Below are 13,836 nucleotides of genomic sequence, written 5' to 3' on the forward strand. Positions count from 1 at the left end.
ACAGGTGGGGGTTGTGCTTACAGCCCAACACAGTGCAGGATGTTTGGCATTTGCCAGAGAACACCAAGATTGGCAAATTTGCCACTGGCGCCCTGTGCTCTTCACAGATGAAAGCAGGTTCACACTGAGCACGTGACAAAGTCTGGAGACGCTGTGGAGAACGTTCTGCTGCCTGCAACATCCTCCAGCATGACCGGTTTGGCGGTGGGTCAGTCATGGTGTGGGGTGGCATTTTTTGGGGGGCCGCACAGCCCTCCATGTGCTCGCCAGAGGTAGCCTGACTGCCATTAGGTACCGAGATGAGATCCTCAGACCCCTTGTGAGACCATATGCTGGTGCGGTTGGCCCTGGGTTCCTCCTAATGCAAGACAATGCTAGACCTCATGTGGCTGGAGTGTGTCAGCAATTCCTGCAAGAGGAAGGCATTGATGCTATGGACTGGCCGCCCGTTCCCCAGACCTGAATCCAATTGAGCACATCTGGGACATCATGTCTCGCTCCATCCACCAACGCCACGTTGCACCACAGACTGTCCAGGAGTTGGCAGATGCTTTAGTCCAGGTCTGGGAGGAGATCCCTCAGGAGACCATCAGGAGCATGCCCAGGCGTTGTAGGGAGGTCATACAGGGACGTGGAGGCCACACACACTACTGAGCCTCATTTTGACTTGTTTTAAGGACATTACATCAAAGTTGGATCAGCCTGTAGTGTGGTTTTCCACTTTAATTTTGAGTGTGACTCCAAATCCAGACCTCCATGGGTTGATAAATTGGATTTCCATTGATTATTTTTGTGTGATTTTGTTGTCAGCACATTCAACTATGTAAAGAAAAAAGTATTTAATAAGATTATTTCTTTCATTCAGATCTAGGATGTGTTGTTTAAGTGTTCCCTTTATTTTTTTGAGCAGTATATTTTTCACCATTTGAAAGATAAACATCTCCTAAATCCGACCACATTGTCCGATTTCAAAAAGGCTTTACAACGAAAGCAAAACATTAGATTATGTCAGCAGAGTACCAAGCCAGAAATAATCAGACACCCATTTTTCAAGCTAGCATATAACGTCACAAAAACCCAGAAGACAGCTAAATGCAGCACTAACCTTTGATGATCTTCATCAGATGACAACCCTAGGACATTGTTATACAATACATGCATGTTTTGTTCAATCAAGTTCTTACATTAGCATGTGACGTTCAGAACTAGCATGAGTATAGCAAACTTCCGGGGAATTCGCTAACATTTTACTAAATTACTCACGATAAACGTTCACAAAAAGCATAACAATTATTTTAAGAATTATAGATACAGACCTCCTCTATGCACTCGATATGTCCGATTTTAAAATACCTTTTTGGTGAAAGCACATTTTGCAATATTCTAAGTACATAGCCCAGGCATCACGGGCTAGCTATTTAGACACCCGGCAAGTTTAGCACTCACCATAATCATATTTACTATTATAAAAGTTTGATTACCTTTTGTTGTCTTCGTCAGAATCCACTCCCAGGACTGCTACTTCAATAACAAATGTTGGTTTGGTCCAAAATAATCCATCGTTATATCTGAATAGCGGCGTTTTGTTCGTGCGTTCCAGACACTATCCGAAGTGGTAAAGAAGGGTCGCGCGCATGGTGCAATTCGTGACAAAAAAATTCTAAATATTCCATTACCGTACTTCGAAGCATGCCAACCGCTGTTTAAAATCAATTTTTATGCCATTTTTCTCGTAGAAAAGCGATAATATTCCGACCGGGAATCTCCGTTTAGGTAAACAGAGGAAAGAAAACAAAGCATTCTGTCGACGCGGGCACGAGCCTGAGTCTCACAGTACTGTAACCAGCCACTACCCAAACGCGCTACTTTGTTTCAACCAGAGCCTGCAAAGCCACGATTCAGCTTTTTGCCGCCTTCTGAGAGCCTATGGCAGCCGTAGGAAGTGTCACGTAACAGCAGAGATCCTTTGTAATGGATAGAGATGGCAAAGAAGGCCAAGAAATGGTCAGACAGGGTACTTCCTGTACAGAATCTTCTCAGGTTTTGGCCTGCCAAATGAGTTCTGTTATACTCACAGACACCATTCAAACAGTTTTAGAAACTTTGGAGTGTTTTCTATCCAAAGCTAATAATTATATGCATATTCTAGTTTCTGGGCAGGAGTAATAATCAGATTAAATCGGTTACGTTTTTTATCCTGCTGTGAAAATACTGCCCCCTATCCATAACAGGTTAAAAATGGGCACATATTTTTTTCAAAATTCTCAATACTGCCCCCTAGCCCCAACAGGTTTTAAACAGTCATTTTCAAGTCTTGTCATAGATTTTCAAGCCAATGTAGCCCTTTCCTGCAGTCAAATGGCCTAGTTGCCTCATGGGTGGAATGTTCTGAATATTTTTTATTTCATAGTTAATAAACATTACTTGAAAAACCTTTATTGCAAATCTGGTGTTTCTATGTCAAATGGTTGTGTTATATTGCAGTCTTTTGTGATGTATATAAAATGTAATATATTGGGATGCAAACTCAAAGTTGAATACATTTGAACTCTATATGTGACATGGTACAGGTGTCTTCTTTTTTAGTCCATAACCATGTGTGTGAGGTGTATACCTTTGTTTCAAAGTAGATTTGTTTAAGACTACCAAGAAACACTCCGTGTGACTCTGATTTAGACCACTGCAGTAAAAGGTTAACTCAACATTGTAACTAGGCCACTCAGGAACATTCAATCTTGGTAAGCAACTCCAGTGTATATTTGGCCTTGTGTTTTAGGTTTTTGTCCTGCTGAAAGGTGAATTTGTCTCCCAGTGTCTGGTGGAAAGCAGACTAACCCAGGTTTTTCTCTAGGAGTTTCCATGTGCTTAGCTCTACTCTGTTTCTATTTTTTTGTGATGTCCAATTGGTAGTTACAGTCTTGTCCCATTGCTTCAACTCCTGTATGGACTTGGGAGAGGCGAAGGTCGAGAGCCACGCGTCCCCTGAAACACGAACCCTGCCAAGCTGCACAGCTTCTTGACACACTGCTCGCTTAACCCGGTAGCTGGAGGAAACACCGTGACCTAGCGACTGTAGTCAGCGTGCATGCGCCCGGCCCGCCACAAGGAGTCGCTAGAGCGTGATGGGACAAGGAGATCCCAGCTGGCCAAACCCTCCCCTAACTCAGATGACGCTGGGCCAATTGTGCGCCGCCTCATGGTTTTCCCAGTCGCGGATCGAACCCGGATCTGGGGTGACACCTCTAGCACTACGATGCTGTGACTTAGATCGTTGCTCCACTTGGGAGGCCCACTATTCAGTTTCTTTTTATCCTAAATAAGCCATATTCCTTGCCGATGACAAGCTTACCCATAACATGATGCAGCCACCACCACGTTTGAACATGTGAAGAGTGGTACTGATGTGTTGTGTTGGATTTGCCTCAAACATAACACTTTGTATTCAGGACATAAAGTTAATTTCTTTGCCACATATTTGTCAGTTTTACTTTAGCGCCTTATTGCAAACAGGATGCATATTCTGTCCAAGATTCCTTCTTTTCACTCTGTCATTTAAGTTAGTATTGTGGAGTGTTGTTCTTGATCCAATCTCAGTGTTTTCATATCACAGCCATTAAACTCTAACTGTTTTAAAGTCACCATTGGCTTCATGGTGAAATCCCTGAGCAATTTCCTTCCTCGACAGCAGGTATTCCCAAACTGGGGTATGCGCAATGCCATCGGGGGTACGCCCACTAATGTCAGTGTGACTTTTTTTTCTTCACATTTCCAAACAAACATTTTCTCTCCATTTATATTTTCAACAGGGCTATACATTTGGGTGAGGTTTTTTCCCGCCTGAGTAGCCTCGTTTCACTGCCAAAAATAAAATTAAACCATCTGGCTGTGATAAGTGTTCAGAGAAATAACAACACTATCTCAAATACAGGTAGGCTAGTCAAATAATTAACAACATACAGAAGTGCGCTGGTTATCAAGGGGCAAAGAATTGACACGTTTTTGTTTTAATTGAGAGACGAGCTTAAAGTTTTCTTTACTGACCATAATTTTCACTTGTCTGACCCGCTTGCATGATGACGAGTTTCTCACACAACTGGCCTATCTGGGTGATGTTTTTTCTCACCTGAATGATCTGAATCTAGGATTACAGGAACTCTCCGCAACTACATTCAATGCGCAAGACAAAATTGAGGCTATGATTAAGAAGTTGGAGCTCTTCTCTGTCTGCATTAACAAGGACAACACACAGGTCTTTCCATCATTGTATGATTTTTTTGTGTGCAAATGAACTCAAGTTTACCGACAATGTCAAATGTGATATAGCGAAGCACCTGAGTTAGTTGAGTGCGCAATTACACAGGTACTTTCCCGAAACGGATGACACAAACAACTGGATTAGTTATCCCTTTCATGCTGTGCCTCCAGTCCACTTATATATATCAGAACAAGAGATTCCTCATTGAAATTGCAACAAGCAGTTCTGTGAAAATTGAATTTAATCAAAAGCCACTGACAGATTTCTGGATTGAGCTGCGCTCAGAGTATCCTGACTTGGCAAATCACGCTGTTAAAACACTAATGCCCTTTGCAACCACGTACCTGTGTGAGAGTGGATTCTCAGCCTCACTAGCATTGTGGAAAATGATTTAAAACTGAGACTCTCTCCAATACAACCCAACATTGCAGTTATGTGCATCCTTTCAAGCGCAACATTCTCATTAACCTGTGGTGAGTTATTCACAATTTTCGATGAACAAATGAGGTTTTATATGTAAGATGGTTAAATAAAGAGCAAAATTATCGATTATTATTATTATATTATTATTTGTGCCCTGGTCCTATAAGAGCTCTTTGTCAGTTCCCACAAGCCGGGTAGCAACAAAAACTCACACTCATTCTTACGTTTAATAAATGTATCATATAGTGTGTGTGTGGCAAGCTTACAATGATGGCAAAAAACAACATTTGTGAGTGCGCTGACTCTGGTGCTAGAGGGGGTATGCAGCTGGAGGTTGAATGTTTGAAGGGGTACGGGACTGTAAAAAGTTTGGGAACCACTGCTCTACAGCAACTGAGTAAGGAAGGACGTCTGTATATTTGTAGTGACTGGGTTCATTGATACAACATCCGAAAAGTAAATTAATAACTTCGCCATGCTCAAAGGGATATTCAATGTCTGCTTTTTATTTTATTTTTACCCATCTACCAATAGGTGCCCTTCTTTGTGAGGCATTGGTAAACCTCCCTGGTCTTTTTGGTTGAATCTGTGTTTTGAAATTCCGTGCTCGACTGAGGGACCTTACAGATAATTGTATGTGTGGGGTACAGACATGAGGTAGTCATTCAAAAATAAATTGAAACACTATTAACACTATTATAATAATTTTTTTTAATGTACTATTATCCCGTACCCCGTGCTTCTACACCTGCATTGCTTGCTGTTTGGGGTTTTAGGCTGGGTTTCTGTACAGCACTTTGAGATATCAGCTGATGTAAGAAGGGCTATATAAATACATTTGATTTGATTTGATATTATTGCACACAGAGTGAGTCCATGCAACGTATTGTGACTTGTTAACCTCTATGGGCTAGGTGGGACGCTTGCGTCCCACCTACGTAACAGCCAGTGTAATCCCGTGGCGCGATATTCAAATACCTCAAAAATGCAAAAACGTTAATTTTTCAAACATATGACTATTTTACACCATTTTAAAGACAAGACTCTCGTTAATCTAACCACACTGTCCGATTTCAAAAAGGCTTTACAACGAAAGCAAAACATTAGATGTCAGCAGAGTACCCAGACAGAAATAATCAGACACCCATTTTTCAAGCTAGCATATAATGTCACATAAACCCAAACCACAGCTAAATGCAGCACTAACCTTTGATGATCTTCATCAGATGACAACCCTAGGACATTATGTTATACAATACATGCATGTTTTGTTCAATCAAGTTCATATTTATATCAAAAAACAGCTTTTTACATTAGCATGTGACTAGCATGTGACTAGCATTCCGACCGAACACTGCCGGTGAATTTACTAAATTACTCACGATAAACGTTCACAAAATACATAACAATTATTTTAAGAATTATAGATACAGAACTCCTCTATGCACTCGATATGTCCGATTTTAAAATAGCTTTTCGGTGAAAGCACATTTTGCAATATTCTAAGTAGATAGCCCGGCATCACAGGGCTAGCTATTTAGACACCCAGCAAGTTTAGCACTCACCAAAGTCAGATTTACTATAAGAAAAATGTTATTACCTTTGGTGTTCTTCGTCAGAATGCACTCCCAGGACTTCTACTTCAATAACAAATGTTGGTTTGGTCCCAAATAATCCATTGTTATATCCAAATAAATAAAATGTGTTCGTGCGTTCAAGACACTATCCGAAAGGGTAAATAAGGGTGACGAGCATGGCGCATTTCGTGACCAAAAAAATTCTAAATATTCCATTACCGTACTTCGAAGCATGTCAACCGCTGATTAAAATCAATTTATATGCCATTTTTCTCGTAATAAAGCGATAATATTCCGACCGGGAAAGCGTGTATACGTACAAAGAGAGAGAAAATAAAAACATCTTGTGCCCTCGTGCACGAGCGTGTGTCTCAGAGTACTCTGACCAGCCACTATCCAAACGCGATAATGTGTTTCAGCCTGGGGCTGCCTCGATATCATTCAGCTTTTTCCCGGGCTCTGAGAGCCTATGGGAGCCGTAGGAAGTGTCACGTTACAGCAAAGATCCTCAGTCTTCAATAAAAAGAGCCAAGATGAACAACAACTTGTCAGACAGGCCACTTCCTGTTCAGAATCTTCTCAGGTTTTTGCCTGCCATATGATATCTGTAATACTCACAGACACCATTCAAACAGTTTTAGAAACTTTAGGGTGTTTTCTATCCAAAGCCAATAATTATATGCATATTCTAGTTACTGGGCAGGAGTAGTAACCAGATTAAATCGGGTACGTTTTTTATCCGGCCGTGTCAATACTGCCCCCTAGCCCTAACAGGTTAAGCATACTCCTGCACTTATTTCAGCATGCCATAACAAAGAGGTTGAATCTTTATTGACTCAATACTTTTCAGCTTTTCATTTTTAATTAATTAGTAAAGATTTCTACAAACATAATTCCACTTTGACGTTATGGTGTTTTGTGTGTAGGCCAGACACAAAATCTCAATCTGGAAAAAGTCGAGGGGTGTGAATACACTCTGAAGGCAGTGTCGCTGTTACTTTTGTTCAAGTGGGAAAGGGCAGTGTGCAGTGCAAGAGAGTGCATCATCTATGTGTCTGTTGGGGCAGTATGCGAATTGGATTGGGTCCAGGGTGTCTGGGATGATGGTGTTGATGTGAGCCATGACCAGTCTTTCAAAGCATTTATTTCATGGTTAGAGATGTGAGTGCTGCGGTGCGATAGCATCTGGTGAAATCCGTCAAAGCCTTTGGAGGCTCTATTGCCATAATTCTCAATAATATTTTATAATTATTGTGATTACCATCGTTACTGTCATCAACATCATTCTCTTCATTCTTTCTAACGAAGTAATGGGGTGACTAGACATCCCTCGACTCAGTGCTCTAACAGCGTTGGTAATCATGGCGCACTGATGATGACGATAACGCTGTATCAACCTCTTTTAACTAACTCTGAGAAACAAAGCTGCTATCTAGAACCTAAAATTATTCTTTGGCTGTCCACATAGGAGAACCCATTGAAGAACCATTTTTGGTTCCAGTTAGAATCCTTTTCACAGAAGGTTTTAAATTGAACTCAAAAGGATTACTCTATGGGGACACCCAGGAAGAACCCTTTTGGAAGCCTTTTTTCTAAGTGTAAAGATCATCACTCATAATCTCCTCCCTTTATCCAATGTATAGAATGAAGGGGTTAGCCTCTAGCCCTGTCAGAGCCATAGCTAGTGTAGATGTTTTGACACACTTCTGTCATGACACCATTAATCAGAGAGTTCGGGATGATCGAATGGGAGAAGTACTGCAACGAGTGGGATGACTGCTGCTCGCATTGCATTGTTGGTAACGACAGTGCTTCTTCCATTTGGCTGTCGGACATCGCTGACAAGCAGGTCCATTGATGAATTAATTAATGTATTCAAATGATCCGGCGTGGAGGCCATACATTCATCCATGTCACATGCTTTCCTCTCTTTGGAACACCGGAGGAGACAGCAAAGTCTCTGCAATGAGGAGACATATCATTGGGGAGCAAGAAGGGGGCATTAGAATAAGAAGGAGAGGGCAAGGCATGATGAGACATAAATAATGATAGTGCTTAAGAACTGTTCTGGAGACAGCCGGGCAGCAGAGTTCATCGGTGTTAAAAGGACTGAACGGCCATCCTTTTTTGCGTGAGAAAAAAGGTGAGTGGAATTCCAATTGCCTTTCTTCTTTTTTTATTAAGACAGACAATTATGAATTAGAGGTGGAGAGATACAGGGAGGGAGGGATACATATTTACGTCCAGATTCGGAAACGCTGCAACTGGACCAGGCTTTGGAAATTATGTTTTCATTTTATGTACTGTGTCCAGATTAGGACACATACCATTTACCCAGAGGTCTCTTCCCAATCCCCAAGTCCAGAACAGACCATGGGAGGCACACAGTACTACACAGAGCCATGACTACAACAGATAAAAGAGCGGGGACTGTGAAGACACACACACACAGGTACAGACACACGCATACGCACACATGCTTGCACACACACTCTACACACACATACATTGTAATATTGTTGTATGGTGGTATTAAACATTTTGTATATACACAGTATAGTGATGTAATAGTGTTATATGATGTACTGTTTTATATTTTGTTTTATGTGTGATATAAGTGGCTTAATGTGTTTGGACCCCAGAAAGAGTAGCTACTGTCTTGACAGCAGCTAATGAGGAACCCTAATAAATGCAAATACCGTAGCAAAATGTTAGCTTAGATGGGATAGCAGTGATTTGCAATTAGGGTTAGGATTAGTTATGGTTAATAAGGGCCCAATTGCATCAGTTGGTCTCTTAGCTGAGACAAGAAGTTGTGTTAATCATTTGATCTTGTAGGGCACATATCCATAGAACCCTTGGAAAGCATTTGAGGAAAACTGAAATTTCAGTTTACTTCGTGACTTGACTGAATTGAAATGGAATTAACACCTACCCTGCTTCTATAGCAACACACAATAACTATTCATTCCTTCTTTGTTGCTATTTGTTTTCATATTAGCTGTGAACACATTTGACACTCATCCTCACTGTTCCTTATGTAAGCATTTTGTCACTCACACGGCAGGTGGGCTGGGCGTCTCAGAGTTTATTGGGCTTCAAAACAAGGGAAACACTCAAAAGTATTCCAAACCAACTTGCAAAGGTCAGATAAGCAGACCCCATTAAAATGACTGGTGGCCCAGAATGCATTGCTCAGGGCATCGAGGAGTTTGTAGAGATATGCAAAAGGGTAGATCTCGTTGACAGCAGTGGGGGAACAGAAATCTCTCTCTCTCTCTCTCTCTCTCTCTCTCTCTCTCTCTCTCTCTCTCAAGGGAAGCACTCAGTTTATCATAGTGCGCTATGATAAACTGCATCTAACAGCTGTAATGAAGTGGCAGCTGCGTTCATATATAGTTGAAGTCGGAAGTTTACATTCACCTTAGCCAAATACATTTAAATTCAGTTTTTCACAATCCCTGACATTTAATTCTAGTAAAAATGCCCTGTCTTAGGTCAGTTAGGATCACCACTTTATTTTAAGAATGTAAATGTCAGAATAAAAGTAGAGAGAATTATTTATTTCAGCTTTTTTTTCTTTCATCACATCAGATGATGTCAATTAGCTTATCAGAAGCTTCTAAAGCCATGACATAATTTTCTGGAACTGTAGATGATGTCGCTGTAGTCTAAGACCGATAGGAACGTCAACTGAATAATCTGCTTTCTACTACAATCAAAGGTGCTTCATTAAAAGATAACCCACTGGGAACAGATGTCAGTTCAATGTCTAGTTTTCACTAATGTGAATTCAACGTGAAATCAACCAAAAATGTCACCCTTTCATTGTATCTAGGTGAAAAGAATATGACATTCCCTTATGTTGATGACTTTTCCAATCAGTTTTCCACGTTAATTCAACGTCATCACATTGAATTTTGCGGTTGAAATGACGTAGAAACAACGTTGATTCACCCATTTTTTGCCCAGTGGGATGGATGAATGTCTCTAAACTTTTAAAATCAGAACAGGTTTCCCAACCTGATTGTTGTTGAGAACCTTGTTTGAGGTTCAACCCTAGAACAGAACTGTGCAGTCATTATAGTTCCTCTTCTCTTCTCAAATCAAATTTTATTTGTCACATCTGAGGATCTGAAGACCCATGCCAAATCTTTTCAGTCTCCTGAGGCAGAATAGGTTTTGTCGTACCATATTCATGACTGTCTTGGTGTGCTTGGACCATATTAGTTTGTTGGTGATGTGGACGCCAAAGAACTTGAAGCTCTCAACCTGCTCCACTACAGCCCTGTTAATGAGAATGGGGCGTGCTGTTGAGAATGGGGCGTGCTGTTGAGAACCTTGTTTGAGGTTCAACCCTAGAACAGAACTGTGCAGTCATTATAGTTCCTCTTCTCAAATCAAATCAAATTTTATTTGTCACATCTGAGGATCTGAAGACCCATGCCAAATCTTTTCAGTCTCCTGAGGCAGAATAGGTTTTGTCGTACCATATTCATGACTGTCTTGGTGTGCTTGGACCACATTAGTTTGTTGGTGATGTGGACGCCAAAGTACTTGAAGCTCTCAACCTGCTCCACTACAGCCCTGTTAATGAGAATGGGGCGTGCTTGGTCCTCCTTTTCCTGTAGTCCACAATCATCTCCTTTGTCTTGATCAGGTTGAGGGAGAGGTTGTTGTCCTTGCACCACACAGTCAGGTCTCTGACCTCCTCCCAATAGGCTGTCTCATCGTTTTGTCGGTGATCAGGCCTACCACTGTTGTGTCATCAGCAAACTTAATAATGGTGTTGGAGTCATGCCTGGCCGTGCAGTCATGAGCGAACAGAGAGAACAGGAGGGGACTGAGCACGCACCCCTGAGGGTCGTCCCCCGTGTTGAGGATCAGAGTGGCAGATGTGTTGTTACCTACCATTACCACCTGGGGGCGTCCAGTCAGGATGTCCAGGATCCAGTTGCAGAGGGAGATGTTTAGTCCCAGGGTCCCTAGCTTACTGATGAGCTTTGAAGGCACTATGGTGTTAAACGCTGAGATGTAGTCAATGAATAGCATTCTCACATAGGGGTTCCTTTTGTCCAGGTGTGAAAGGGCATGTGGAGTGCAATAGAAATTGCATCATCTGTGGATCTGTTGGTGAGGTATGCAAATTGGAGTGGGTCTAGGATTTCTGGGATAATGGTGTTGATGTGAGCCATGACCAGCCTTTCAAAGCATTTCATGGCTACAGACGTGAGTGCTACAGGTCAGTAGTCATTTAGGCAGGTTACCTTAGTGTTCTTGGGCACAGGGACTATGGTGGTCTGCTTGAAACATGTTGGTATTACAGACTCAGACAGGGAGAGGTTGAAAATGTCTGTGAAAACAGTTGCCAGTTGGTCAGCGCATGCTCGGAGTACACGTCTTGGAAATCCGTCTGGCCCTGCGGCCTTGTGAATGTTGACCTGTCTAAAGGTCTTACTCACATCAGCTGCGGAGAGCGGGATCACACAGTCGTCCGGAACAGTTGATGCACTCATGAATGTTTCAGTGTTACTTGCCTCGAAGCGAGCATAGAACTTATTTAGCTTGTGTCACTGGGCAGCTCTCGGCTGTGCTTCCCTTTTGTAGTCTGTAATAGTTTGCAGGCACTGCCACATCTGGAGAGCGTCGGAGCCGGTGTAGTACAATTTGATCTTAGTCCTGTATTGACGCTCTGCCTGTTTGATGGTTCGTCGGAGGGCATAGCGGGATTTCTTATAATCTTTCGGGTTAGAGTCCCGCTCCTTGAAAGCGGCAGCTCTACCCTTTATCTCATTGAGAATGTTACCTGTAACACACAGACACGCTTGGTACGCTTTCTCTGAGTGTGGAGTAAAACTGATCTAGAATTATTTTCCCTCTGGTTGCACATTTAACATGCTGATAGAAATGAGGTAAAACTGATTTAACCTCTATGGGCTAGGTGGGACGCTTCAAAACCTTAAAAATCCTATTACTTCAATTTCTCAAACATATGACTATTTTACAGCCATTTAAAGACAAGACTCTCGTTAATCTAACCACACTGTCCGATTTCAAAAAGGCTTTACAACGAAAGCAAAACATTAGATTATGTCAGCAGAGTACCAAGCCAGAAATAATCAGACACCCATTTTTCAAGCCAGCATATAATGTCACCAAAACCCAGAAGACAGCTAAATGCAGCACTCACCTTTGATGATCTTCATCAGATGACAACCCTAGGACATTATGTTATACAATACATGCATGTTTTGTTCAATCAAGTTCATATTTATATCAAAAACCAGCTTTTTACATTAGCATGTGACGTTCAGAACTAGCAAACTTCCGGGGAATTCGCTAACATTTGACTAAATTACTCACGATAAATGTTCACAAAAAGCATAACAATTATTTTAAGAATTATAGATACAGACCTCCTCTATGCACTCGATATGTCCGATTTTAAAATAGCTTTTTGGTGAAAGCACATTTTGCAATATTCTAAGTACATAGCCCAGGCATCACGGGCTCGCTATTTAGACACCCGGCAAGTTTAGCACTCACCATAATCATATTTACTATTATAAAAGTTTGATTACCTTTTGTTGTCTTCGTCAGAATGCACACCCAGGACTGCTACTTCAATAACAAATGTTGGTTTGGTCCAAAATAATCCATCGTTATATCCGAATAGCGGCGTTTTGTTTGTGCTTTCCAGACACTATCCGAAATAGTAAAGAAGTGTCGCGCGCATGGCGCAATTCGTGACAATAAAATTCTAAATATTCCATTACCGTACTTCGAAGCATGTCAACCGCTGTTTAAAATCAATTTTTACGCCATTTTTCTCGTAGAAAAGCGATAATATTCCGACAGGGAATCTCCTTTTCGGCAAACAGAGGAAAAAAATCCCAAAGGCGGGGGCGGTCGGGTCACGCGCATAAGCCAGTGTCCCTTGATCGGCCACTTGAGAAAGGCGATAATGTGTTTCAGCCTGGGGCTGGAATGACGACATTCTGTTTTTTCCCGGGCTCTGAGCGCCTATAGACGACGTGGGAAGTGTCACGTTAGAGCAGAGATCCTTAGTAAATGATAGAGATGGAAAAGAAGTTCAAGAAATGGTGAGACAGGCCACTTCCTGTAAAGGAATCTCTCAGGTTTTGACCTGCCATTTGAGTTCTGTTATACTCACAGACACCATTCAAACAGTTTTAGAAAATGTAGGGTGTTTTCTATCCATATGTAATAAGTATATGCATATTCTAGATACTGGGTAGGAGTGGTAACCAGATTAAATCGGGTATGTTTTTTATCCAGCCGTGTCAATACTGCCCCCTAGCCCTAACAGCTTAACCTGTTTGGGATAGGGGGGCAGTATTTTCACGGCCGGATAAAAAACGTACCCGATTTAATCTGGTTACTACTCCTGGCCAGAAATGAGAATATGCATATAATTAGTATATTTGGATAGGAAACACTCTAAAGTTTCTAAAACTGTTTGAATGGTGTCTGTGAGTATAACAGAACTCATATGACAGGCCAAAACCTGAGAAGATTCTATCCAGGAAGTGCCCTGTCTGACAATTTGTTCTCCTTCTA

The sequence above is a fragment of the Salmo salar genome, chromosome 08 (genome assembly GCF_965601325.2).
Source record: "Salmo salar chromosome 08, fSalSal1, whole genome shotgun sequence".
Lineage (NCBI taxonomy): Eukaryota > Metazoa > Chordata > Actinopteri > Salmoniformes > Salmonidae > Salmo > Salmo salar.